This window comes from Mobula hypostoma, chromosome 5, assembly GCF_963921235.1.
Source record: "Mobula hypostoma chromosome 5, sMobHyp1.1, whole genome shotgun sequence".
NCBI classification, from domain to species: Eukaryota; Metazoa; Chordata; class Chondrichthyes; order Myliobatiformes; family Myliobatidae; genus Mobula; species Mobula hypostoma.
Window position 1 is genome coordinate 42,440,746 of NC_086101.1, and position 23,647 is coordinate 42,464,392.

Consider the following 23,647-nt stretch of genomic DNA (forward strand, 5'->3'; position numbering starts at 1 on the left):
TGCAACATTCAGACAGCATGACTTGTATATTCAAAACTCAGGACAGTAAGTTGAGTCGTCAAGTGCAAACAAATTGTTAGCCAGACGCCATACTCCTTTAACATGGGTTCCCAATTTGGGGTCTACAGACCCCTAGGTTAATTGCAGGGGCCCACAACATAAAAAAAGGATGGGAACCCCTGTTCTATAATAATAATAAAAATCACCACTCTGCAGGTCAGGCTGTATTTGTAGAAAGAGGAACAGTTAATATTTCAAATCTGTGACCCTTCATCAGAACAGTATCATTGTGGATTTCTCCCCCTTCAGTATTTATCACCGACACTGAGCTTGGAGAGTGCGATTTGTTTGAAACTAACAAAAATTTCAAAAGTATTCCAGCATTTTACGTGTTTTAAAAAGTATCGTGGGACAGCAAGTGTGCATATTCAGTATGCACCTAATGTAATATGTTCTTTATTCATATTGAACATCTGCTTTATGTTACAAAATAGCTATTGGAAGAAACAAATGCTGGAAAGAAAAATTAACAGCTCAGGTCAATGACCTTCAGCCTTGAATTTGATTGTTTCCTTCATTTCTTTTTTTTAATTTCAAACTTCCAGTATCTGTTGTTTCTTTTTCATTCTGGTTGCTAGTAAGCTACAATAAATGTAGGCTGCTCAGCACAATACTCACTGATTCTATTTGACACAAAAGACACATTTCACCATATCTTTTGATGTACTATGCCAGTGACAAATAAAGCTAACCTTTATCTGTTTTCTTCATTTCCTTTTCCTTCTTTTCCTTCGCTACATCGACGACTGCATTGGCGCTGCTTCCTGCATGCATGCAGAACTCGTTGACTTTATTAACTTTGCCTCCAACTTTCACCCTGCCCTCAAGTTTACCTGGTCCATTTCCGACACCTCCCTCCCCTTTCTAGATCTTTCTGTCTCTGTCTCCGGAGACAGCTTATCTACTGATGTCTACTATAAGCCTACTGACTCTCACAGCTATCTGGACTATTCCTCTTCTCACCCTGTCTCTTGCAAAAACGCCATCCCCTTCTTGCAATTCCTCCGTCTCCACTGCATCTGCTCTCAGGATGAGGCTTTTCATTCTAGGACGAGGGAGATGTCTTCCTTTTTTAAAGAAAGGGGCTTCCCTTCCTCCACTATCAACTCTGCTCTTAAACGCATCTCCTCCATTTCACGTAGATCTGCTCTCACTCCATCCTCCCGCCACCCCACTAGGAATAGGGTTCCCCTGGTCCTCACCTACCACCCCACCAGCCTCCGGGTCCAACATATTATTCTCCGTAACTTCCGCCACCTCCAACGGGATCCCACCACTAAGCACATCTTTCCCTCCCCCCCCTCTCTGCATTCCGCAGGGATCACTCCCTACACAACCCCCCTGTCCATTTGTCCCCCCCAACCCTCCCCACTGATTTCCCTCCTGGCACTTATCCGTGTAAGCGGAACAAGTGCTACACATGCCCTTACACTTCCTCCCTTACCACCATTCAGGGCCCCAAACAGTCCTTCCAGGTGAGGCGACACTTCACCTGTGAGTCGGCTGCGGTGATATACTGTGTCCGGTGCTCCCGATGTGGCCTTTTATATATTGGCGAGACCCGACGCAGACTGGGAGACCGCTTTGCTGAACATCTACGCTCTGTCCGCCAGAGAAAGCAGGATCTCCCAGTGGCCACACATTTTAATTCCACATCCCATTTCCATTCTGACATGTCTATCCACGGCCTCCTCTACTGTAAAGATGAAGCCACACTCAGGCTGGAGGAACAACACCTTATATTCCGTCTGGGTAGCCTCCAACCTGATGGCATGAACATCGACTTCTCTAACTTCCGCTAGGCCCCACCTCTCCCTCGTACCCCATCTGTTACTCATTTTTATGCACACATTCTTTCTCTCACTCTCCTTTTTCTCCCTCTGTCCCTCTGAATATACCTCTTGCCCATCCTCTGGGTCACCCTCCCCCTCCTTGTCTTTCTTCCCGGACCTCCTGTCCCATGATCCTCTCGTATCCCCTTTTGCCTATCACCTGTCCAGCTCTCGGCTCTATCCCTCTCCCTCCTGTCTTCTCCTATCATTTTGGATCTCCCCCTCCCCCTCCAACTTTCAAATCCCTTACTCACTCTTCCTTCAGTTAGTCCTGACGAAGGGTCTCGGCCTGAAACGTCGACTGCACCTCTTCCTAGAGATGCTGCCTGGCCTGCTGCGTTCACCAGCAACTTTGATGTATGTTGCTTGAATTTCCAGCATCTGCAGAATTCCTGTTGTTAACCTTTATCTTGCAATTTATCTTCCTCTCATACCTTTTTGTACCCATGGGTATCAGGCATGAATAATGTTGACCAAGATTAATAATCTTTTGTTTATTCTTGTTTATATCTAATAGCCTTCTGCTAATTATAGTTCTGGGGTGATTAAGTACAGATGACTATCAAAACTTGTAGGAATCTCCCCATTAGAAAATCCTGTACTTTTATTTTGTCATTTAAACTCCTTACTCCTTTGAGCTCCTTCACTCTCACTACAGAAATTGAATTTGAAATTATTTAAATCTTACATTCATCCCACAATGTGAGGGAGTAAAAATCTTTGTGTTATGATTGTCACTGTCATAATGTTCAGACATATGAATTCATAAGTCTAATAGCTTGTAGAAAGAAGCTGTCCTGCAGCCTTTTGTTCCTGGCTTTTATGCTATGGTACAGTTTGCCAGACAGAAGCAGCTGAAACAGTTTGTTGTTGGGGTGACTGGTGTCCCCAGTAATCTTCCAGGCCTTTTTTACGCACCTGCTGCTGTAAATGTCCTCAATGGAGGGAAGTTCACTTCCACAGATGTGCTCTGTACCACTCTCTACAGTGTCCAGCGATCAAGATTGGTGTAGTTCCCATACCAGGTGGTGATACAACTAGTCAGGAAGAAAAGATTATTAATCTTGGTCAGTGGTGCCCCCGTAGATGTTCTCAATGATTTGGGGACTCATGCAGAACTCCTTCAGTCGCCTGAGGTGGAAGGGACGCTGTTGAGCTTTTTTTCGCTAAACAGTCCAGGTGAGGTCTTCGGTAATGTGTATACCGAGGAACTTGAAACTACTACCCTCTCAGCTGCAGTCCCATTGATGTTGATCATGGCAATACTGTCTCTGTTTCTCCTGTAATTCATGATCAGCTCTTTTGTTGGCAGTGATGGAAAATTACAGTCACGTGAAATAGATGAGATGTGGAGAAATTTAATTAAGTTGAATAAAACTGTGGGAGATCTAGACAGGGTGAACAGATATTATATAACCCCCTTCCTTTACCAGAGAGAAGAGTGACAAAGGCTATAGATGTAAATCCATTGGCAGATAGAGTAATCTGAGGTAGATCATTTGGGAGATCAATCCAGGGTAGTACTTATACAGTGAATGATAGGGCTTTTGGAAGCATTATAGGACAAAGGCACCAAGGGAGTACACGTGCATAGTTTGCTGGAAGTGGTGAGAAAGGAATTTGGTATATTGGCCTTCATTAGTCAGAGCATTGAGTAGAAGAGCTGGGAAGTTATGATGCAACAAGATATTGGTGAGGAGTCACTTGCAGTTTTATATATAGTTTGGGCCACCCTATTGTAGAAAACATGATATCAGACCATAAGACCATAAGACAAAGGAGCAGAAGTCCCCCATTCAGACCATCGAGTCTGCTCTGCCATTTTATCATGAGTTGATCCATTCTCCCATTTAGCCCACTCCCCCGCCTTCTCACCAGAACCTTTGATGCCCTGGCTACTCAGATACCTATCGATCTCTGCCTGAGATAAACTGACCTCCATTGCCGCTCGTGGCAATGAATTCCATAGATTCACCACCCTCTGGCTAAAAAAAAATTCTTCACATCTCTGTTCTGAATGGGCACTCTTCAATCCTTAAGTCATGCCCTCTCGTACTAGACTCCCCCACCATGGGAAACAACTTTGCCACTTCCACTCTGTCCATGCCTTTCAACATTCGAAATGTTTCTATGACATCCCCACTCATTCTTCTAAACTCCAAGGAGTGCAGTCCAAGAGCGGGCAAACGTTCCTCGTATGTTAACCCTCTCATTCCTGGAATCATTCTAGTGAATCTTCTCTGAACCCTCTCCAATGTCAGCACATCCTTTCTTAAATAAAGAGCACAAAAAGGCACACAGTATTCCAAGTGGGGTCTTACCAGTGCCTTATAGAGTCTCAGCATCACATCCCTGCTCCTATACTTTATTTCTCTAGAAATTAATGCCAACATTGCATTCGCCTTATTCACTACCGACTCAACCGGGAGGTTAACCTTCAGGGTATCCTGCACGAGGACTCCCAAGTCCCATTGCATCTCAGAACTTTGAATTCCCTCCCCATTTAAATAATAGTCTGCCCGTTTATTTCTTCTACCAAAGTGCATGACCATACATTTTCCAACATTGTATTTCATTTGCCACTTCTTTGCCCATTCTCCCAATCTATCCAAGTCTCTCTCCAGACTCTCTGTTTCCTCACCACTACCGGCCCCTCCACCTATCTTTATATCAACAGCAAACTTAGCCACAAAGCCATCTATTCCATAATCCAAATCGTTGATGTACAACGTAAAAAGAAGCGGCCCCAACACAGACCCCTGTGGAACACCCTTGGTAACCAGCAGCCAACCAGAATGGGATCCTTTTATTCCCACTCGCTGTTTCCTGCCAATCAGCCAATGATCTATCCACATATGTAACTTTCACGTAATTCCATGGGCTCTTATCTTGTTTAGCAGCCTCATGTGCGGTACCTTGTCAAAGGCCTTCTGAAAATCCAAGTACACAACATCCACTGCATCTCCCCTGTCTAGTCTACTTGTAATTTCCTCAACAAATTGCCATAGTTTTGTCAGGCAGGATTTTCCTTTAAGGAAACCATGCTGAGTTCTGCCTATCTTGTCATATACCTCCAGGTACTCCATAACCTCATCCTTGACAATTGACTCCAAAAACTTCCCAACCACTGATGTCAAGCTAACAGGTCTATAATTTCCTATTTGCTTCCTTGCCCCCTTCTTCAATAGCGGAGTGACATTTGCAATCTTCCAGTCCTCCGGAACCATGCAAGAGTCTATTGACTTTTGAAAGATTATTGCTAATGCCTCCGCAATCTCCACAGCTACTTCCTTCAGAACACGAGGGTGCATTACGTTTGGTACAGGAGATTTATCTACGCTAAGACTATTCGGCTTCCTGAGTACTTTCACTGTCGTAATTGTGACTGCGCACACTTCTCTTCCTTGACACTCTTGAGTGTCCGGTATACTGCTGATGTCATCCTCAGTGAAGACCAATGCAAAATACTCGTTGAGTTCCTCCGCCATCTCCTTATCTCCCATTACAATTTCTCCAGCATCATTTTCTATCGGTCTTATATCTACTCTCACCTGTCTTTTACTCTTTATATACTTGAAAAATCTTTTAGTATCCTCTTTGATATTATTTGCTAGCTTCCTTTCATAGTTCATCTTTTCCTTCTTAATGACCTTCTTAGTTTCCATATGTAAGCTTTTAAGAACTCCCAATCCTCTGTCCTCCCACCAATTTTTGCTTCCTTGTATGCCCTCTCCTTTGCTTTAACTTTGGCTTTGACTTCTCTTGTCAGCCACGGTTGCATCCTTTTTCCATTCAAACATTTCTTCTTTTTTGGAATATATCTGTCTTGCACCTTCCTCACTTCTCGCATAAACTCCAGCCACTTCTGCTCTGCCGTCCTTCCTGCTAGTGTCCCTTTCCAGTCAACGTTGGCCAGTTCCTCTCTCATGCCACTGTAATTTCCTTTACTCCACTGAAATACTGACACATCAGATTTCGGCTTCTCTTTCTCAAATTTCACAGTGAACTCAATCATGTTATGATCACTGTCTCCTAAGGGTTCCTTCACCTCAATCTCTCTAATCACGTCCGGTTCATTACACAATACCCAATCCAGTACAGCCGATCCCCTAGTGGGCTCAACAACAAGCTGTTCTAAATCACCATCTCATAGACATTCTACAAATTCTCTCTCTTGTAATACAGTGCCGACCTGATTTTCCCAATCCACTCGCATGTTAAAATCCCCCACAATTATCATAACACGCCCTTCTGACAAGCCTTTTCTATTTCCTGTTGTAATTTGTAGTCCACATCACTGCAGCTGTTTGGAGGCCTGTATATAACTGCCATCAGGGTCTTTTTACCTCTGCAATTTCTAAGCTCAACCCATGAAGATTCTGCGCCTTCCGATCCTATGTCACCTCTTTCTAATGATTTAATATCATTTCTTACCAATAGAGCCACGCCTCCCCCTCTGCCTACCTTCCTATCCTTCCAATACATTGTGTATCCTTGGATGTTCAGCTCCCAGAGACACGCATCCTTTAGCCATGTCTCAGTGATGACCGCAATATCATACCTGCCAATCTGTAGCTGTACGACCAGATCATCCACCTTATTCCTTATGTTGCGTGCATTTAAGTATAACACCTTAAGTCCAGTATTTGGTACTTTTTGCTTTGATTTCACTGCAACTTTATTGCACTGCAACTCATCCCAATGGCTGCAAATTTGCCCCATCACCTGCCTGTCCTTCCTGACATCTTCACCGCTCACTATCTTAGATTTATTTGTTTTCCCCCTCCTCTGCTCTATCATTTTGGTTCCCATCCCACTGCCAAATTACAAAGTAGTTTAAACCCTCCCTAACAACTCTATTAAATATTCCTGCCAGGATATTGGTCCCCTTTGGTTTCAGGTGTAACCTGTCCTTTTTGAACAGGTCATACTTCCCCCAGAAGAGATCCCAATGATCCAAGAATCTGAAGCCCTGCCCCCTGCACCAGTCTCTCAGCCACGCATTCATCTGCCTGATCCTACTATTCTTGCCCTCGCTAGCACATGGCACAGGTAGCAATCCAGAGATTACTACCCTGGGGGTCCTGCTTCTCAGCTTCCTTCTTAACTCCCAGAAATCTCTCTTCAGGACCTCCTTCTTTTTCCTATCTATGTCATTGGTACGAACATGTATTGAGACAGCTGACTGCTCGCCCTCTCCCTTCAGAATATTCTGGACCCGATCCGAGACATCCTGTACCCTGGCACCTGGGAGGCAACACACCATGTGGGTATCTCTATCAGGCTCACAGAATTTCCTGTCCGTTCCCCTGACTATGGAATCCCCCATGACTACCGCATTCCTCTTCTCCCTTCTTCCCTTCTGCACAACAGCGCCAGGCTCAGTGCCAGAGACCCGGTCACCGTGGGCGTCCCCTGTCAGGTCATCTTCCTCAACAGCATCCAAAACAAGATACTTGTTGCTGAGGGGGGCAGCCACAGGGGTGCTCTCCACTATCCGGGCACTTCCCTTCCCTCTCCTGAGAGTCACCCAGTTTTCTGACCCCTGTAGCCTAGGGATGACTACCTCCCTCCTGTCTATCACCTCTTCACTTTCCCTTATAAGCAGTAGGTCATCAAGCTGCAGCTCCAGATCCCTAACATGGTCTCTGAGGAGCTGCATCTCGGTGCACCTGGCGCAGATGTGGCCATCAGGGAGGCTGGAGGTCTCCCAGGATTCCCACATCTGACACCCTGAGCAAAGCACTAACCCTGCAGGCATGCTACCTAATTCTACAGGAATGAAACAAAGAAAAATAAGTCTACTCACCCACTCACCTCGCCAAACATACAAACTTTTTAAACCATTAGCTCGTACTGTTAGCTGTGTGAGCTCTGCTGTCCCTCTATCTGTCCGGGCTGATTCGCCAAGGGGAAAAAGAGAGTTGGTACCTCAATCTCGCCTCTTCCCGTTACCGCCTAAGCCCGTTGAGCCAAAGTCCCACACTCTGCTACCACTCACTCTGCTGTTCACTCCGACCGCTGCCCGCTGTATAGGGTGGTCTTCTTTTTAAACTCTCTGCGCTGTCCTGTTACATCATGCGCCTGCGCAGTCTCGTCCTTCTTGCACTCGAAGAAGTTTTAAAAGAAAAACTACCTTCATTCAGAATTTAGCTCTTACGCCGCCCTCCTTGTCCCGATCCAAAAACCCACCGGTTGGAAGTCCCCTTCCTTTTTAAACTCTCCATGCTGTCCTGTCTACATCACATGCCTGTGCAGTCTCGTTCTTCTTGTACTCTAAGAAGTTTAAAAAAAAAACTGCCTTCCTTCAGAATTTAGCTCTCATGCCACCCTTCTTGTCCCGATCCAAAAAACTAGAAACTAAATTATTAAACCAGAAAGAATGCAGAAAGTGTTGGTATGTCACCAATGGAAATTTCTGAAGATGTACTATGGCGAGCATTCTCACTGGTTGTATCTCCATCTGGTATGGAGGCACCAATACAAATGATTGTAAGAGGCTTTAGAGGGTTGTAGCTTCAACCAGCTCTAACCTGGGCACAAACCCTCACCCCACAACATCTTTTACACAGGGTTGGAGAGTCGAAAACCACAAAGCAGAGGTTAGAAAATAAGAGGGGAGAGATTTAAACAAGCTCTGAGAGAGTGGTAAGTACCTGGATTGAGCTACCAGATGCAGTGATCAAGGCTGGTACAATTACAAGATTTCAGAGGCCTTAGACGGAAGCATGGAGGGGAAGGGCTTGTAGTGCTATGGGTAAATATGGGCAACTAGGATGAGTGGTGAGGATGCTGTGGTCAGCATGGATCAGCTGGGTCAAGAGAACCTGTTTCCGTGCTGTATGACTCTTTGAACCTGGGTTTGGATCTGGAGTTGTGAGACACAGGATCATTATATCTGGTCTGGTCATCTGTGCGTGGATCTAAGTGCAGGTCTGCACTAGCTCTTGATCCGGATGTAACAGACAGGTGGGAATACATCTGTCACTTTCATGCAGCTACAGGACTGACAGTGATAGCTCTGCACCGGCTCTAAAGAAGAAACAGATATTCCTCCTTCTGTTAAATATTCATGTATGTGGCAAGTCCAAAAACCATGTGAAGAGATTTGGAGGAAGTTGGACATGAAATTGTGATACAAAGTTGTCAACAATCAGCAATCATTATATCATTGGAATTGGATAAGAGTACAGGTCCTGACTAAGTCTCAGCTCTCTGAGGTTTCCTGCTTTTAATTTTCACTCCTCTTAGAACAGGTTTTTCTCGTAAATCTTTTTCTTTTTAGCTCCCACCCTTTACTGGTTGTTGACAAGGGATGGTGACAGCTTCAGCGAGGAGCAGATGTACCATTGGGAAAACCTGCTGATAAAATGAAACGTAGACAATAAAAGGGCAAAAGAGCATCGCACATCTAGTGTTCGAACTGTGGAGTTAAGCAGATCCCTTTGCAGTGACAACCAGTGTTAATAAGCCATATAGAAACAAAAAGGATGGAGCTGCTACCTACAAACTGTACACAGATTGTTTCTCCCTAGCTATACCAATACTTTTACTTGATCCAAGATTCTCTGTACTTTGTGCAGGCACGCTCAACAATTTAAAGATTAAATATTAACTTTGTTTGTCACAGGCACATCAAAACATTGAAATGTAGAGTGAAGTGCATGGTTTGCATCACATATTCCGAGAATGTGCTGAGGTTTGCCCAGAAATGTCACCATGCTTCCAGTGCTAACACAACATACAAACAACTTACTAACCTTAACTTGTAGGTCTTTGCCCTGTGCTGTGAGAGAAATCCAGTGATAGAGAGAATGTACAAATCTAGAGGAAATATAATGGGAAGCTTTTGTTTTGCATGTCATTCGGACAGATACATAAGGGCATTGAGGTAGAACAGAAGAAAAACAGGATGCAGAATATAATGTTGCAGTTGCAGAGAAAGTGCAATGCAGATAGACAAACAAAACAGCAAGTGCCACAACAACATAGACTGTGAGATCAAGATTTCAAGAGTTCACTCAAGAGACACAGGTAGGGTCGAGCAATTTAAAATACAGCATTTGTGGGCTTTCAGCTTTCTCTGGTGACTCAATCGTACCACAATTCATCAGTTAGGGCAAAGAAAAATAAGGTAGGGACAAGTGGAGCAGCCATTGTTGGAGTGGGCCGTGGTAGAGTGGGGCATCTTAGCAGATTTTGGTGAGGTAAGTTTCTGTTAAGCTTCTTCTTCATTCTTCATCTTTTAGTGCATAGTTAATGCAGAGAATATCTCCTGTGGCTGTGTTGTGTTCTTTGAGTGAGATGTGGGAATTCTGAGAGACCTCCAGCCTCCCAGATAACCCTACCTGCACCAGGTGTACCGAGCTGCAGCACCTCAGAGAACATGTCAAGGAAATGGAATGGCAGCTTGATGACCTTCAGCTCGTACTGGAAAATGGGGAGGTAATAGATAGGAGCTACAGGGAGGAAAAAGCACCCCTAAGTTGCATGAGGCAGGTATATGTGTGACTGTCAGGAGAAGAAAAGGGAATGGGCAGCCAGTGCAGAATACTTCTGTGGCAGTTCCCCTCAATAATAAATATTAGGATAGCGTGATGGAAGGACCTATGGGGGTGGGGGGGGGCAGTAACCAAATTTTTGGCCCTGAGTCTGGCACTGTGGCTCAGGAGGGGATTGGGGAGAATGAAGATGACTGAGTGGTGATAGGGGATTTCATTGTCAGAGGAGTACATACAAGATTCTACGGACATGAAAGAGACACACAGATGGTAGGTTGCCTCCCAGGAACCAGGATCAGGAACGTCTTGGATTTGGTCCATGACATTCTAAGAAGGGAGGGTGAGCAGCCAGAAGTCTTGATACATATTGGCACCAATGATATAGGTAGGAAAAAGGAGGAAGACCTGAAGAGAGAATTGAGGGGGTTAGGCAGAAAGCTGAAAAGTGGGACCTCCAGGGTGGAAATCTCTGGAATGCAGCCAGTGCCATATGCCAGGGGATGGGGGGGTGGGGTGGTGGGGTTAGGAATAGGATGATTTGGTAGATGAATATGTGACTGAAGAACTGGTATGGGGGCAGGCCTTCTAGACCACTGGGATCACTTCTGGGGAAGGGATAATCAGTACAAAAGGACAGGTTGCACGATGGGTTGGGAAGATGTTGGAGTCAATTGTAAAACATGAGGTTTCAGGGTACTTGGAGGCATATGATAAAATAGGACAAAGTCAGCATGGTTTCCTTAAGGGAAAATCTTGCCTGACAAATCTGCTGGAATTTTTTGGGGAAGTAACAAACAGGATGGAAAAAAGAGAATCGGTAGATGCTATGTACTTGGATTTTCAGAAGGCTTTTGACAAGGTGCCACACATGAGGCTGCTTAACAAGACAAGAATCCGTACTATTACAGGAGAGATATTAGCATGGATAGAGAGAGGATTGGCTGAGTGGCAGGAGGAAAAGAGTGATAATAAAGGGATCCTTTTTTGGTTGGCTGCCCACGAATAGTGGTTTTCTGCAGGAGACTATGTTGGGACTGCTTCTTTTTTTGGTGATGGAATTGATGGTTTTGTGGCCAAATTTGCAGACGACATGAAGATAGGCAGAGGAGCAGACAGTTTTGAGAAAGCAGGGAGGCTGCAGAAAAACTTGAACAGATTAGTAGAATATGGAAAGAAGTGTCAGATGGAATACAATGCCAGTAAATATATGATCATGCACTTTGGCAGTTGGAACAAAAGCGTAGACTATTTTCTAAATGGGGAGAAAATTCAAAAATCAGAGGCACAAAGGGACTTTTGAGTCCTTGTGTAGGGTTCCCTAAAGGATAACTTGTAGATTGAATCAGTGGTGAGGAATGCAGATGTAATGGTAACATTCTTTTCAAAAGGACTAAAATATAAAAACAAGGATATAATTCTGGGACTTTATAAGGCATTGGTGAGGCCTCACTCGGAGTATTGTGAGCAATTTTGTGCAACTTATCTAAGAAAGGATGTGCTGACATTGGAAAAGGGTACAGATGAGGTTCACAAGAATGATCCTGGGAATCACAGTTTTATTTTATGAGGAACATTTGATAGCTCTGGGCCTGTAGTCACTGGATTTTAGCAGAATGAGGGGGGATCTTATTAAAATATATTAAGTTGTAGCGGTGGGCTTCTGTTCCCCACCGCTGGTGGTAGAAACATCACTGTTCATTGGCTTCCTCACTCTTTCCTCTGGGTTGTGTGCGCTCCGTTGCCGGGCCTGGTCTGGCCTGCTGTTGGGCACGTGGCTTGGTAAGCTGTCCGACGGATGCCCCGCGCTCCCTCTTGGCTTTCCACAGCACGTCTGCCCAGGCCGCCACCTTCCGGGGGTCACTGAAATCTGCGTCGGCCAGCAGCAGGTGTATGTCCTCGGGCAGTTGTTCTAGGAACGCCTGCTCAAACATGAGGCAGGGCTTGTGTCTTTCAGCCAGGGCCAGCATCTCGTTCATTAATACTGACGGCGGCCTGTCTCCCAAACTGTCCAGGTGCTGCAAGCGGGCACCTCGCTCACGCCGTGAGAGGCCAAAGGTCTCTAAGAGCAGCGCTTTGAATGCCGCATATTTGCCTTCTTCGGAGGGTGACTGTATGAAATCCTCAACCTGGGCGGCTGTCTCCTGGTCAAGGGAGCTCGTAATAGTAACGTGTGGAATCCGAAGATATCTGCCGAATCTGGAACTGGGCTTCTGCTTGGTCAAACCACACGCATGGTTGCAGCGTCCAGAAAGTTGGCAGTTTTAGCCAAAGTGTGTGAACAGATGAAGAGTCGATCATCTTTGGTCCAAATCCCGTTTGGACCATCAGGGTCACCAATGTAGTGATGTGCTACACACAGAGATAGAAATGACGACACGCAGTCTGTAAGTCACACTCGAGACTCGTTTATTAAAACTTCGTGAACCTGGCTTTTAAGCAGTACCCTTCCAGCCCTCTCCGGGCGGAAACGACGTCAGAGGTGCATTACAAAAGTCTCTCCCCGCTCGTGGGCTATTTTGTGAGCCGGTTCGCTTGTGTAGAAAGTGGGTCACCACAGAGTATTGAAAGGCCTAGATAGAGTGGTAGTGGAGAGGATGTTTCCAATAGTGGGGGAGTCTGGGACCAGAGGGCAGGATCACAGAACAGAGGGATGTCTATTTAGAATAGAGATGAGGAGGAATTTCTTTAGCAAAAGGGTGATGAATCTGTGGAATTAATTTCCACAGATGGCTGTGGAGGCCAGTCATTGGGTGTACCTAAGGTAGAGGTTGATAGATTTTTGATTAGTCAGGGAGAGAATTTTGTGAAGAGAAGGCAGGAGATTGGGGTTGAGAGGAAAATTGGATCAGCCATGATGAAATGTTCTGAAAATCTTGATGCCAATTTATATTAAATGTCCTCTTCCTGTGTATCATCCATTGCCTTCAAAGTCATGTGTCTAAAAATCTCTTGAACTTCACCAAACTGCCTGATTCCGTTGCTGGCTCTAATTTCTCAGGCACCTAGCACATGTTTAAAATACTCCCACCTAACTTTAAGAACAAGTCCTCTAGTGTTTGGTGTTTCTACCCTAGGGAATAGATTCTGACTGTCTCCCTATCTATGCCTGAAATAATTGTAAAAACATCTAAAAGGTTACCTCTCTGTCCCCAACACTCTAGGGGAGCAGCTCAAGTTTGCCTAACCTTTCCTTTATGTTTCTACCCTCTTTCCTAGGTAGCATCCTGGTAACTGTCATTGGGACTGCAGGAAAATGTAAGCGGCTCACTGGCGGCTGGATGGTCATCTCCTCAAGTGAGAATCCTTGGACACAGTGCAATGCTGCATGAAGCTCCATGGGCCTACAAGATGTAACAAAGTGGGTTGCAAACAACACACACAAAGTGCTGGAGGAACTCAGCAGGTCAGTGAGTTGTGAACAATGCTCACTTTTGCACCTTCATGGAAATATGCACACCAGCTGACCCTCTCACAAACATTCCCTGGGAGACTGCTCATTCCCTGGGACACAGCTATGGTTCCATCCACATCCTCAAGTGCACTCAGAATCCAGAATCAGGTTGATTAGCACTGGCATAAGTCGTGAAATTTCTTGTTTTGTGACAGCAAAAGTCGTGATAAGTTACAAAAAAAATAAATAAGTAGTGCAAAAGATGAATAACGAGGTAGTATTCAAGTGCTCATTCACCATTCAGTTATCTGATTATGGTGGGGAAGAAACTGTCCTTAAAATGTTGAATGTACTTCTTTGGCTCTTGTAGTTCCTTCTCAATAGTGGTAATGAGAAGGCAGCACTTCTTGGATGGATGCTACCTTCTTTGAGACACTGCTGGCTGCCCAGAAGCCAACTTATAAAGGAGCTTAATCAAAAGCTTCTGCAATTTCCATTGTTTCCACTCAGGCAAAGTTCTCGAGGAAGAATTGGGGTCTGACCAAAAGGGGTGAGAGTCCTTGCCACCAAGCACTCAGTGTTATGGGGAGACCATGGGCAGACTGACACAAAGCAAGTTGAAACCAAAAACGACAAGGAATCTGTCAGTCATGACTTCTTGCCCCTTGATTATTCAGGCATGCACACCCGCATTTAAATCTGTGCAGCAAAAGTAAAGGTTTCAACCAATGTTTAGATCAGAAAGCAATTCTTGTGCAGACAGCATAGATGTTTCAGCAATGTGCTCCTTTCAGAGAAAATCAGAGACCTGCAAAAGTCATTGGCATATGGGTTCAGGGAGTCGTACACTGAATGTGTTATATTTAGAACAGGTGGACACGCACTGTGGGAAGGGAATGGATTTTATGCTTCACCTGGGATGTTCTGACTCATCGTTAGTGTGTGATTTTATAGTCTGGAGTTTATGATGTAATTTGCAATGGGCAATTATGAGCTGTCTTATGAGAAAGATCTCTTTATTAGGAGGGGGATCTTGTGTCCCCTGGGACCAACGCCTGCTTCAGAATCAGAAACAGAATCAGGTTTATTATTGTTGACTTACTACATGTAGTGAAATTTGTTGTTTTGCAGCAGCAGTGGAGTACAATACATAAAAATAACTATTAATTCCAATAATAAAATGTCTTAAAATAAACAAATAGTGTAGAAAGAGTGGGAAATAGTGAGGTCGTGTTCATGGGTTTTTTGGACCATTCAGAAATCTGATGGTGGATGGGAAGAAACTGTTCCTGAAACATTGAGTGTGCGTCATCAGGCTCCTCTACCTCTTCCCTGATGTTTATAGCGAGAAGCAGGCAGGTCCTGGATAATGAGGGCCCTTAATTATTGATACAGTCTTCCTGAGGAACCGTATTTTGAAGATGTCATCAATGGTAGGATGGGTGGTGCCTGTGATGGAGCTGGGTGGGTTTACAACCCTCTGCAGCTTTTCCCAATTCTGTGCATTGGTGCTTCCATATCAGACGGTGATGCCATCATAATGCTCTCCATGTTACATCATTCTGACTGCTTCATCCAGGTACATCATTCCGTTCAGCTGTTAGAAGTGGCTGGGGATGCAGGGCTGAATTATCCACTGGTAGCTTTCAACTTTCTCCAGCCCTCGCCCCTTGCATCTGCTGCTCTTTGAGCTCCACCTCAGAGCTTTTAGCCTCTAGTCTCCTTTTTGTCGTTCCTCCAGCTGTGGTCTGTGCTGGTCGATGGCAAGGTTTGGCAAAAGGCAATTTCCACATTACTCCTCATACCTGAAGCAGGCATCTAAAACTAGAGGACATGCATTTAAGTGAAAGGGGGGGGGGTAAGTTCAAAGCAGAGTGGTGGATGCCTGGAATGTGCTTTCAGGTGTGGTAGTGGAGGGAGATTCAGTTGAGTTCTTTAAGAGTCTCTTGGATGCAGAGAATGAAGAGATATGGACTTGTGTAAGCAAAATGGATTCATTTTGTTAGACATTTAATTACTAGTTTAATTCCCTGAAAGTGGTTGCACTGGTTGATAAAATGGTAAGGTAAGTGTATGGTTTGCTTGCCTCAATTAGTTGATGCACTGAGTTCAAGAGTCAGGAAAGTATGTTGCAGCTTTACAAAATGTTGTTTAGACCACATCTTGAATAATGCATTCAGTTATAGTAGCCTCATTACAGGAAGGACGTGGAAGCTTTCGAGAAGGTGCAGAAGAGGTTTACCAGGATTCAAGGCACGTGCTGTCAGGAGAAGGACAAACTTGTGTTGTTTACTTTGGAGCTTCAGATACTCAGGCTGTCCAGATAGAAGTTCATAAAATGATGAGCTGGTATTATTTCAAAACAGAAGAAAATCTGCAGGAGCTGGAAATCCAAGCAACACACACAAAATGCTGGAGGAACTCAGCAGGCCAGGCAGAATCGATAGAAAAAAGTACAGTTGAAGTTTCGGGCCAAGACCCTTCGGCTGGTATTTTTGTTTTGTCCCAGAGTCACAATGTTTAATATTAGATCATGGATTTAAAGTGTGAGGGGAGTGGTGGAACAAAGGAAATATAAAGGGCAAGTTCCTTTTACACAAGGGTTGATGAGTACCTGGAATGTGCTGCCAGTAATGGTGGCAGAAGCAAAAGTGAAAGAGGCATTTAAGAGGTTCTTAGATGGACACACAAAAATGCAGACGTTGAGATACATTCTAGGATGCACTGGGACACACATCATCAATGATGTAACCTGGGGTCATCAGGTTTTAGCGGTTTTTCAGACAGCCTCACCCTGCTGACCCAGTCAGGGTCGACCAGACCCTTGCTTGTGTCCTAGCAGCACTGGTCCACAGGTCACACCCCTTGATCCGTAGCCATCTGGAGGCTCACTCAGCAGCCTCTGTGATGGTCCTGAGGGCTCTTTTCTTTGCAGCCCCCGTAATTCCACAGAGAGGATCAGCTCTGCATAGCGAGCAGCCAGTACAAGCTCTACAGGGAATGAGCAGATTTACGTGCAGTCAGTGAAAGTGAGTTAGGTGTAAGATTACAAGTTTAAGCTTCCAACACCCTCAGATTGTGTTGGTCATTAATGCAAATGACACATTTCACAGTACGTTTTAATGTAGGCAATAAAGAAATATATATAAATAAATCTAAATATAGTTCAGCACAATATTATGGGCCAAAGGGTCTGTTCCTGTGCTGTCCTGTTCTATATCCTATGCTTTGTTTCCTTGGTGTTCATTGCTGGATTCTCCTGAAATGATAGAGACAACAAAACCTCGTCGCCAGGAGACCTGCAATGTTTCTACTCTGATCCTTGTACGAGTGTGTTTGATGTCTCTGCATTCAGCTGCTGCAGTTGAAGATGGCATTTGTGTGAGTAATGAGGAGAACAGAGGGTAGCATTGCTTTTGGTGTTGCGATGACACCACTATTCAGAAACTAAATGCAGATTGGATGATAGTTTCCTGGAGCACCCGTGCTCAGCCCACAGGAGTGACCCTGTAATTTTAGCACACTGCCACTTTAATTCACCATCCTCTTCTTATCTCTGTGTTTGTGGCCACTGATACCCTCCTCAAGCCTGAGAAACAACACCTCATCTTCCACATGGGCATGCTGCCCTCTTTCAGATTCTGTACTGAATCCTCCAGCTTCAGGCAACTCTCTCTTCCGTTGATACAAGAACTATTTCTGCCTAGCATCTCTTTCTCTTTTCCTCCCTGGGCTTAGTTCAGACTACTAGAATTATCCAAGTGTGAAACCACATTTCAACAAATTACAGAGCTATATTAAGTTAATTGGATCCCGTGTACCACCTGACTTCACCCCATCAGAGTGTTCCACCTCTTGCCATGCCCCACCTTCACTATTTCTTGGATTAACTTGTTTCCCTGACGAAGGGTCCTTTGTCTCAAACGCTAAGCCTTTCTCTTCCCACAGACGCTACCTGACCTGTTGACTTTATCCAGCATTTTCCACTTTAAGTTCTTATATCATCTTGCTTCAGATTTTCTGTTCCTCCTCATATAACTCTGGCCTGCCGGGCAGGTTTAACAAATTTACTATTAACTACAAAATTACATTGACCAGCAAGCTTCATGTGCTGGTGATTGCCCTCATTTAGACTTTTTGACACACACTTTCAGAGTTCCTTCCTTTGGTCTATACATCCATCCCCACTGAGGTCACAGTTTTACTTGTCTGACTGAAAATTAACTTCTCTTACTGAAAGTTTATTTGCCTCTCTGACTTTCCCAGTTCTAATGAAGAGTTACATACTCGAAACATTGATTGTTTCTCCACCCTCAGGTGCCGCCTGACTTGTAGAGCTTTTACTTTTTTTCTCCTTTTTCCCTCTGGAATTATTCATCTCAAATGAAATGTCTGACAGTGCAAAGTAGTTTGGAAGCTGGAACTTCACTGTGAGGAGTTTCTTGTGATCCATCATTTCCTGCACATTGAAGGAATGGAAATCCTTGTAGTTTATAAAAAGGCTTAGATTTTTAATGGAATCGCTTAAGGAAGCCCAAGTTGTGTGGTTGGCTGCCCGTACTGGTGGGAAGCAAATAATAGTGGATCATAGACACGAAAGGTATTGCAGATGCTGGAAATCTAAAGCAGTGCACAAACCTGCTGCAACTCAGGGGTGTGTGCTAAGCCCACTGCTCTACTCGGCGAGAGGAGAGTGAGCAGCGCGCCGCGCGTGCGCAGCCCTCTGGTGAAAACTTTATCGTATCTGTTAAATAGGGGCCGTGGACAATTCTGATTTGATGGAGAGGGACATGAAAACACAGAGGAACATCTGGAGAAATTTCTGAAACGCTCATTCGCTACTGTCATTACCGCGTGGTCGAGAATCTTCCGGAGGGTAGGCCTCAAAATCCCCGGCTTTGCCTGCTGTTGGTGACCGAGATTGAGGTTGAATCGTACGGACAGAGATGGCACTCAGCACTCAGTGTCGGAGAGCTGATTCGGAGGCTCGAAGTTTTCGGATGACTCAGAGACGGATTGTGGTTCGGCATGGCAGGGAGAGTTTTTCTTCCTTCTCCCGTCTGCGTGAGATGTGGGACATTTGAGGGACTTTGAACTTTTACTGTACTCGTGGACTTCTTCATCAAGTTATGGTATTGTTGCACTGTTGTAACTATATGTTATAGTTATGTGGTTTTGTCAGTTTTTTCAGTCTTGGTCTGTCCTGTGTTTTTGTGATATCACACCAGAGGAAATATTGTATCATTTCTTAATGCATGCATTACTAAATGACAATAAAAGAGGACTGCGTGTCTTCATAATCTAATCTACTCTCTCTATACCCATGACAGTGGTTAGGCATAACTCAAATAACATCTATAAAATTGCTGATGATGCAACCGTTGTTGGTAGAATCTCATATGGAGATGAGGGGTCATACAGGAGCGAGATATACCAACTAGTGGAATGGTGCTGCAGCAAGAACCTGGCAGTAAGACAAAAGAGCTGATTGTGGACTTCAGGAAGGGTAAGACGAAGGAACACATACCAATCCTCATAGAGGGATCAGATGTGGAGAGAGTGAGCAGCTTCAAGTTTCTGCGTGTCAGGATCTCAGGGGATCTAACCTGCTTCCAATATATTAATGCAGTTATAAAGAAGGCAAGACAGCATCTGTACTTCATTAGGAGTTTGAAGTGATTTGGAATGCCAGCTAATACACTCAAAAACTTCTATAGATGTACCATGGAGAGCATTCTGACAGGCTGCATCACTGTCTGTTATGGGGTGGGGAGTGGTGTTACTGTGCAGGACCGATAGATGCTGCAGAGGGTAGTAAGTTTAGTCGGCTCCATCTTGGGTACTAGACTACAAAGTACCCAGAACATCTTCAAGGACCGATGTCTCAGAAAGGCAACGTCCATTATTAAGGACCTCCAGCACCCAGGGCATGCCCTTTTCTCACTACCCATTAGGAGGTATAGAAGACTGAAGGCATACACCTAGCGATCCAGGAGCAGCTGCCATCCGATGCCTAAATGGACATTGAACCTGTGAACAATACCTCACTTTTTAAATTATATATTATTTCTGTTTTTTTGCACGATTTTTAATCTATTGAATATACATATGCTGTAATTGATTGATTGATTGATTTATTACTATTTTTCTCTTCTTCTACATTACGTATTGCATTGAACTGCTGCTGCTAAGTTAACAAATTTCACGACACATGCCGGTGATAATAAACCTGATTCGGATTCTGATGTACTGGAAGACATCATCAGGCCAGGCAGCATCTAGGGATGGGAAAAGAAAAAACAGAAAATGTTTTCAGGCTGAGACCCTCTATCTCAGCCCCAAATGTCTATTATTTATTTCCATTGTGTCTACTACTCTAGATTTCCAGCAACTGCAGTACCTCTTTTGTCTAAACAACAGTAGAAGCTGGAATTCCACCTACTCTTCACTGACATCCAAGGGGATGAGATTAGTTCTTTGTGAATATGGTGCTCAGTTGTCCTGTCTGTTGCAACAATGAGCAGTGAATTGGGAGATCTTGTGCTACACCCACTTGGACAGATCCTGAGGCAAGGAAATTGATTGTCAAAATGACTTTGACCTCCCTGGGAAGAACAGTCTAGGCAGCAGAGTGAGATGCAAGAGCTTCCCATAGCATTTTGTGTATCTCAGCAATGACATTCTAGGAAAACCTGCACCCGTGATTACATTGTTCATCAGTGAGGTGTGGCTTCCTTGAGGGCTCTGAAAGCAGAGTCTTCATTGCTGAATGTGCCCTCGCTTTGTGTAACAATGTGTCGGAAACATTTAGTGTCCAAGCAGGCTTTAACAACATAACAGATAATAGAATGCTACTAGTATTGAGAATTCTCATCAAGTGACTATCTCAATGACTAAATGCTGGTGGTAGAACTTCCCTGACACTGCTGGACTATGGAGACTTTGGAAAGTGCTTTAATCATCTACAGTGGTTTTTCAAGCACTCCCTGTTAGGTCTCCACCTTATACCAAAGCTGTTCTACAGTAGTTGTACATTATTAATTTCTGCTCCATTGTTTTACTGGTTAGGATGGAAATGAGTCCTATATCATTATTCACACACAATACCAGAAAAGTGTCCAACTTGCCTGGTTCAATATTTGCATCCATAGTAATTTCATAGAGTCATAGAAAAATACAGCACAGAAATAGACCTTTGGCCCATCTAGTCTGTGCCAAACCATGTAAGCTGCCTAGTACCATTGATAGGCACCCAGACCATAGCCTTCCATACCCCTCCCATTCATGTACCTATCCAAACTTCTCCTAAACATTGAAATTGAACTTGTATGTACCACTTATGCTCTCTCCTTCTACATCCTCGTTTCCCTTAAACATTTGATCTTTCACCCATAACACATGACCTCTAGATGTAGTCCCATCCAACCTCAATGGAAAAAACCTGTTTGCATTTGCCCTATCTATTTCATCTGGAAGCTTTCCACATCATGAGCTGCTCTTGTATAAGTCAATACTGGACCATTTAGCAGCCAAAAACCAAATGCAACATGACCCGATTTCTGATTTAGTTCTCTTCCAGTGACCTGCATCACTGACGCACCTTCCCCAGCAGTGCCCTTTCTCCTTCTCTTTCTCTCTCTCCCATCAACCAGATGAGCTGAGTTGAAGGAGCTCAAATTAATTATGCACAAGCATAATGGCAATTATTGGGTACACTCCTTCATTAGGTACAGCTGTTCCTGCATGATTATATCGTCCTAATGAGCAAATTCTGCATAATTGCTGAATCCACAACTTACTGCACTGAAAGAGGTTATTAAACAAAATCACCACAGGTACTGTGCTCTTCTACTAAACCCTTTAGTTGTATATTTTGACTCCAGGAGATGAATGGAGAAGAAGATTGGTTTGGGATGTCAAGGAGTTGTCAGATTGGCACTTCATTAACAAAATAAAAATATAAAAATAGATCGCAAACATGGGAAAATCTATCTCTTTCACCAACCAAATTTCCAGCTCTTCCATCCTATTGCTCGCCCTCTCCCAGTTTCACCTATCACCTACCACCCTGTACTTCTTCCTCCACTCCCCCTCTTTCTTATTCTGACTCCTTCCCCCTTCCCTTCCAGTTCTGAAGAAGGGTCTCAGTCCTAATCATTGACAGTTTACCCCTTTCCATAGATGCTGCCTGGCCTGTTGAGTTCCTCCAGCATTTTGTGTGTGTTGCATATAAATATAAAGAAGGTGTAACATGTATTAGATTAAATCATTTAATGTTTGTCCTTTAATCCATCTAAAGATAAAGGAAAAGATGGCAAACATTGATTTAATTTGATGAGGAGCACCAGAATAGTGGAGCTAGTAGAATTGCTTCCTCAGACTGTCAGTGACCCAAGTTCACTCTTGACATTTTCTGTTTTCTGCATGGAGTTAGCATATTTGTAGTGTGGACCATGTGGGTTTCCTTCAGGTACTTCAGTTTCCACCCACATCCCAGCAACATGTGGGTTTACAGTTTAACTGGCCACTGTCGGGACCAGATGGCATCCCAGGGCAAGTACTCAGGATGCGTGCAGCACAACTGGCAGGTGTGTTTACAGACACTTTTAAATCTCTCCCTCTCGCAGTACAGAGTGTCCTCCTGCTTCAAATCAATCACCATTGTCCCCGTACCAAAAAAGGCCAAGGTATTATGTCTGAATGACTGGCGGCCTGCCACACTCAGCTCTATAATAAGCAAATGCTTTGAGAGGCTGGTCAAGGACTACATCTGCAGCTTGCTACCACTCAAACTGGACCCCCTACAATTCGTCTACCGACACAACCAATCGACAGTCAACGCAATAGCCACAGCTCCACATACCGTCCTTACCCATCTGGAGAAGAAGGATGCTTATGTGAGAATGCTGTTCTTGGACTGCATTTCAGCATTGAACAGCATAATTCCCTTCAGGCTCGACAGGAATCTCAGAGACCTCGGCCTCGACCCTGCTTTGTGCAGATGAATCCTGGACTTCCTGTCAGATCGCCAGCAGGTAGTAAGAATGGGCTCCCTCACCTCCACCCCTTTGACTCTCAACACAGCAGCCCTTGAGGGCTGTGTACTAAGTGCCCTCATTTACTCCCTGTATATACATGACTGTCGCCACTCACAGATCTAGTATGCTAATTAAATTTGTCGACAACACCACATTGATTGGCCTAATCTCAAACAACAAAGAGGTGGCCGACAGGGAAGAAGTCATCTCTCTGACACAGCGGTGTCACAAAAACGATCTCTTCCTCAGTGTCACAAAAATAATGGAGCTGGTTGTGGATTACAGGAGGAATGGAGACAGGTTAACCCCTATTGACATCAATGGATCTGGGGTTGAGAGGGTAAACAGCTTTAAGTTCCTTGGCATCCACATCACCGAGGACCTCATATGGTCTGTACACAGCAGCTGTGTGATGAAAAAGGCACAGGTCACCTCAGACGGTTGAGGAAGTCTGGCATGTGCTCCCAAATCCAAAGAACTTTCTACAGGGGTACAATCGAGGGCATCCTGACTGGCTGTATCACAGCCTGGTATGGGAACTGTACCACCATTAATCACAGGGCTCTGCAGACAGTGGTGCAACAGCCCAGCACATCTGTAGTTGTGAACTTCCCATGATCCAGGACATTTACAAAGACAGATGTGAAAAAAGGCGATCCTTGGTGAAGGATCATTGGGGACCCGAGTCACCCCAACCGCAAACTGTTCCAGCTGCTGCCATCCGGGAAACAGTACCGCAGCATAAAAGCCAGGACCAACAGGCTTCTTCCACCGGGTCATCCGTCTGATTAACCCACGCTGATTTGAGTGTATTTCTATGTTACA

At 44.5% G+C, this 23,647-nt stretch overlaps 2 long non-coding RNA genes across 3 annotated transcripts in view; one reads left to right on the forward strand and one right to left on the reverse strand.

Annotated features, from left to right (window-relative positions):
- Positions 1-2,809: 2,809 nt before the first annotated feature.
- The window catches only part of LOC134346786 (uncharacterized), a 28,039-nt gene continuing 7,201 nt past the window's right edge, over positions 2,810-23,647 (reverse strand). Inside the window, exon 3 of the long non-coding RNA XR_010018026.1 lies at positions 2,810-2,929. This is a non-coding gene — a long non-coding RNA (uncharacterized LOC134346786). The remainder of the gene's footprint in view (positions 2,930-23,647) is intronic.
- LOC134346785 (uncharacterized) overlaps positions 9,746-23,647 on the forward strand; it is a 37,886-nt gene continuing 23,984 nt past the window's right edge. Inside the window, exons 1-2 of one of the 2 annotated variants that reach the window (XR_010018024.1) lie at positions 9,746-10,099; positions 13,610-13,796. This is a non-coding gene — a long non-coding RNA (uncharacterized LOC134346785). The remainder of the gene's footprint in view (positions 10,100-13,609; positions 13,797-23,647) is intronic. The other variant, XR_010018025.1, reaches the window with a different exon arrangement.